This window comes from Hyperolius riggenbachi, chromosome 1 (assembly GCF_040937935.1).
Source record: "Hyperolius riggenbachi isolate aHypRig1 chromosome 1, aHypRig1.pri, whole genome shotgun sequence".
NCBI lineage: Eukaryota > Metazoa > Chordata > Amphibia > Anura > Hyperoliidae > Hyperolius > Hyperolius riggenbachi.
Window position 1 is genome coordinate 186,041,108 of NC_090646.1, and position 6,000 is coordinate 186,047,107.

A 6,000-nucleotide genomic window follows, 5' to 3' on the forward strand; every position below is an offset into this window, starting at 1 on the left:
TCCCTATCACAGTGTTTGGCACCAATATTTTATTTGGAAATAAAGGTGCATTTTTTCAGTTTTGCGTCCATCCCTAATTACAAGCCCATAGTTTATAAAGTAACAGTGTTATACCCTCTTGACATAAATATTTAAAAAGTTCAGTCCCCAGGTAACTATTTATGTATTTTTTTAATTGTAATTTTTTTCATAATTACCAAAAAAAAAAAAAAAAATTGGGAAGTGTGGGAGATGAGTTAATTTTTAATGTATAACTAATGTATTTGTATATGAAAAATGCTTTAGGGTGTAGTTTTACTATTTGGCCACAGTAACGTTTTGATTATGCGACCTGCAAGCGTACAGGAAGTACGCTTTGAGGGAGGCTGGGAAACGTTAAGGTTTTTTTTCACAATGATCGCGCTGCTTCTCGTAGAAGCAGCTGATCATTGCGGGGGCTTAGATCAACGAACGGGAAAGGTTTTTCCCGTTCATTGATCTCCGGGCGGCGGCGTCAGGTGCGGATTTCTCTGTCCCTTGGTGGAAAAAGGGACAGAGAAATCCGCACCTCTAGGGGTAAAGTGGTTAAATATCAATGTAAAGATGATACAAGCCCATAATTTATAAAGTAACAGTGTTATACCCTCTTGACATAAATATTTAAAAAGTTCAGTCCCTAAGGTAACTATTTATGTATTTTTTTTAATTGTAATTTTTTTTTTAATTACAAAAAAAAAAATAAAAAAAAATTGGGAAGTGTGGGAGGTAATGAGTTGTATTTGTATATGAAAAACTTGTATTTGTATATGAAAAAATGCTTTAGGGTGTAGTTTTTACTATTTGGCCACAAGATGGCCACAGTAACGTTTAGTTTATGCGACCTGCAAGCGTACAGGAAGTACGCTTGCAGGAAGTGTTATGAGGCTGGGAAACTGTTTTTTTTTTTCACAATGATCGCTGCTTCTTATAGAAGCAGGTGATCATTGCGGGGCCTTAAATCAACGAACGGGAACGTTTTTCCCATTCATTGATCTCCGGGCAAGCGGGCGGCGGCGTGAGCGGGAGCACGAGCGCGGGAGGTGTGGATATCTCCGTCCCTGGGGGTGAAAGGATGGAAAAAGGGACGGAGATATCCACACTGCTGGGGGTAAATTGGTTAATGAAGTGAACATAGTAGGCGATCAGGCACTGCAGTAATGTCAGATTTGATGTCAGAGTGAGTCAAAAAACATGGTTATTGCACACAGTGACAATGGTGTTAAAGAGACACTGAAGCGAAAAAAAAAAATGATGATATTATGATTTGTATGTGTAGCACAGCTAAGATATAAAACATTAAGATCAGATACATCAGTGTAATTGTTTCCAGTACAGGAAGAGTTGAGAAACTCCAGTTGTTATCTCTATGCAAACAAGCCATTAAGCTCTCTGACTAAAGGCCCATACACACGTCGGATTTCCGCGAACGACGGGTCGTTTGCACGCCCCGTCGTTCGCCCGCTAAATCGGGCGTGTGTAAAGGCTGTCGTTCGCTTGATAAGGGTGAGTTACTCACCCTTATCAAGCGAACGACAGCCTGTACACATGCCCGATTTAGCGGGCGAACGACGGGGCGTGCAAACGACCCGTCGTTCGCGGAAATCCGATGTGTGTATGGGCCTTTAGTTAGTCGTGGAGAGGGCTGTTATCTGACTTTTATTATCTCAACTGTTCCTGGACCATTTACTTTTCCTCTGCTAGAGGAGAGGTCATTACTTCAGACTGCTCTGAAAGACTCATTTTGAATGCTGAGTGTTGTGTAATCTGCACATATTATAGAATGATGCAATGTTAGAAAAAACACTATACACCTGAAAATAAAAGTATGAGAATATTTTCTTTGCTGCTAATCTTCTAGTAATTATTTATAGTACACAACCAATTCACTATATCATTTTTTTTTTTTCGCTTCAGTGTCTCTTTAAAGGGACTCCGAGCAGTGCAGAAACTATGGAAAGATGCATATCATTTTAAAGCTCTCTTTCTCCTCTTTCCAATGATATATAAATCACCACCCTACGCCTTTTAGTTTTCGTTATTTTCGTGATCAAAATTGCCACGGCCGCGACTTCGATTGCGAAAATAGAGAAAACTAAAAGGCGTAGGGCGACTATTTAGGTGTCATCAGAAAGAGGAGAAAGAGGGCTTTAAAATTATATCAATCTTTCCATAGTTACATTGTATTACACAGGGCGACTTTTTCTGCTGAATGGAGCTGCTGACTTTGAGAAAAAGTCGCCCTGTGTAATACAATGTAACTATGGAAAGATGGATATCATTTTAAAGCTCTCTTTCTCCTCTTTCTGACGACACCTAAATCGTCGCCCTATGCCTTTTAGTTTTCGCTATTTTTGCGATCGAAGTCGCGGCCGTGGCAATTTCGATCGCGAAAATAACGAAAACTAAAAGGCGTAGGGAGGTGGTTTATATATCATTGGAAAGAAGAGAAAGAGAGCTTTAACCACTTGAGGACCTAGGGCTTTCTACCCCTTAAGGACCGGCCACTTTTTTTCCATTCAGACCACTGCAGCTTTCACGGTTTATTGCTCGCTCATACAACCTACCACCTAAATGAATTTTGGCTCCTTTTCTTGTCACTAATAAAGCTTTCTTTTGGTGCTATTTGATTGCTCCTGCGATTTTTACTTTTTATTATATTCAGCAAAAAAGACATGAATTTTGGCAAAAAAATGATTTTTTTAACTTTCTGTGACAAAAAATAAAATCTTCTATGAACTCACCATACTCCTAACGGAATACCTTGGGGTGTCTTCTTTCTAAAATGGGGTCATTTGTGGGGTTCCTATACTGCTCTGGCATTTTAGGGGCCCTAAACCGTGAGGAGTAGTCTTGAAACGAAATTTCTCAAAATGACCTGTGAAATTCTAAAGGTACTCATTGGACTTTGGGCCCTTTAGCGCAGTTAGGGTGCAAAAAAGTGCCACACATGTGGTATCGCCATACTCGGGAGAAGTAGTACAATGTGTTTTGGGGTGTATTTTTACACATACCCATGCTGGGTGGGAGAAATACCTCTGTAAATGGACAATTGTGTGTAAAAAAAAATCAAAAGATTGTCATTTACAGAGGTATTTCGCCCACCCAGCATGGGTATGTGTAAAAATACACCCCAAAACACATTGTACTACTTCTCCCGAGTACGGCGATACCACATGTGTGGCACTTTTTTGCACCCTAACTGCACTAAGGGGCCCAAAGTCCAATGAGTACCTTTAGGATTTCACAGGTCATTTTTGTTTCAAGACTACTCCTCACGGTTTAGGGCCCCTAAAATGCCAGGGCAGTATAGGAACCCCACTAATGACCCCATTTTAGAAAGAAGACACCCCAAGGTATTCCGTTAGGAGTATGGTGAGTTCATAGAAGATTTTATTTTTTGTCAAAAGTTAGCGGAAATTGATTTTAATTGTGTTTTTTCACAAAGTGTCATTTTCCGCTAACTTTTGACAAAAAATAAAATCTTCTATGAACTCACCATACTCCGTACGGAATACCTTTGGGTGTCTTCTTTCTAGAATGGGGTCATTTGTGGGGTTCCTATACTGCCCTGGCATTTTAGGGGCCCTAAACCGTGAGGAGTAGTCTTGAAACCAAATGTCGCAAAATGACCTGTGAAATCCTAAAGGTACTCATTGGACTTCGGGCCCCTTAGCGTACTTAGGGTGTAAAAAAGTGCCACACATGTGGTACCGCCGTACTCAGGAGAAGTAGTATAATGCGTTTTGGGGTGTATTTTTACACATACCCATGCTAAGTGGGAGAAATATCTCTGTAAATGACAATTGTTTGATTTTTTTACACACAATTGTCCATTTACATAGAAATTTCTCCCATCCAGCATGGGTATGTGTAAAAATACACCCCAAAACACATTATACTACTTTTCCTGAGTACGGCGGTACCACATGTGTGACAATTTTTTGCAGCCTAGGTGCGCTAAGGGGCCCAACGTCCTATTCACAGGTCATTTTGAAGCATTTGTTTTCTAGACCAGGGTTTCTCAACAAGTGGTACGCGTACCCCTGGGGGTACGCAAGAGCACTGCCAGGGGTACGCACAGTTGCTAGTTACTTATTAAACTAAACTTCCTTCTGCTCTGAGCGGCTATTTTGCTATTTACAGCTCCCCTCCAGCTCCTACAATGCCGACTGCTGATTTTTGCTGATTAGATAACGCAAGCGATCAGAGCAGAGAGGAACAAAAGCAGCACCCCCTCCCCCTTCCTTTCCAGGCATAATGAGCTCGTCCAGTACTCCTTCACCAGTCCCTCAGGAATGTGAGAAGAGGAGAGAGATACAAATCATCACGTGGGTGCGTTCTGCAATAGCTCCGGAGACAGACAGCGTGACAGGGCTGTGTGAGTTGGAGATGCTGCTTGTGCTGACTATATGTGTGTGCTGAGTGTGTGTGTGTGTGTGTGTGAAGTGTGTGTGTGTGTGTGTGTGTGTGTGTGGTGTGTGTGTGTGTATGTGTGTGAGGTGTGTGTGAAAATTGCCTGTGTTCTCATCAGTCTGTGCCAGCCTCAGCTAGCACCCTCACCTGTCCCTCACCACCAATCACCCTGTGCCAGCCTCAGCCAGCACCCTCACCACCTATCACCCTCTGCCAGCCTCAGCCACCACCTTTACCTGTCCCTCACCAGATATCACCCAGCGCCAGCCTCAGCCAGCACCCTCACCACCTATCACCCTGTGCCAGTCTCACCCAGCACCCTCACCTGTCCCTCACTACCTATCACCCTGTGCCAGCCTCACCCAGCACCCTCACCACCTATCACCCTGTGCCAGCCTCAGCCAGCACCCTCACCTGTCCCTCACCACCTATCACCCTGTGCCAGCCTCAGCCAGCACCCTCACCTGTCCCTCACCACCAATCACCCTGTGCCAGCCTCACTCACCACCTATCACCCTGTGCCAGCCTCACCCAGCACCCTCACCTGTCCCTCACCACCTATCACCCTGTGCCAGCCTCAGCTAGCACCCTCACCTGTCCCTCACCACCTATCACCCTTTGCCAGCCTCAGCCAGCACCCTCACCACCTATCACCCTGTGCCAGCCTCACCCAGCACCCTCACCACCTATCACCCTCTGCCAGCCTCAGCCACCACCCTTACCTGTCCCTCACCAGATATCACCCAGCGCCAGCCTCAGCCAGCACCCTCACCACCTATCACCCTGTGCCAGCCTCACCCAGCACCCTCACCTGTCCCTCACCACCAATCACCCTGTGCCAGCCTCAGCCAGCACCCTCACCACCTATCACCCTCTGCCAGCCTCAGCCACCACCCTTACCTGTCCCTCACCAGATATCACCCAGCCTCAGCCAGCACCCTCACCGCCTATCACCCTGTGCCAGCCTCACCCAGCACCCTCACCTGTCCCTCACCACCAATCACCCTGTGCCAGCCTCACCCAGCACCCTCACCACCTATCACCCTGTGCCAGCCTCACCCAGCACCCTCACCACCTATCACCCTGTGCCAGCCTCAGCTAGCACCCTCACCTGTCCCTCACCACCTATCACCCTGTGCCAGCCTCACCCAGCACCCTCACCTGTCCCTCACAACCTATCACCCTGTGCCAGCCTCACCCAGCACCCTCATTCTCCCAAGCGTGTGTGTGTGTGTGCGCGCGAGTTTTCGCACACACTCGCCGGGGGTACTTTGCAGAGATGGAGTAGTAATAAGGGGTACTTGGTTTAAAAAAGTTGAGAAACACTGTTCTAGACTACTCCTCGCGGTTTAGGGCCCCTAAAATGCCAGGGCAGTATAGGAACCCCACAAGTGACCCCATTTTAGAAAGAAGACACCCCAAGGTATTCCGTTAGGTGTGTGGCGAGTTCATAGAAGATTTTATTTTTTGTCAAAAGTTAGTGAAAAATGACACTTTGTGAAAAAAAACCAATAAAAATTAATTTCCGCTAACTTTTGACAAAAAATAAAATCTTCTATGAACTCGTCA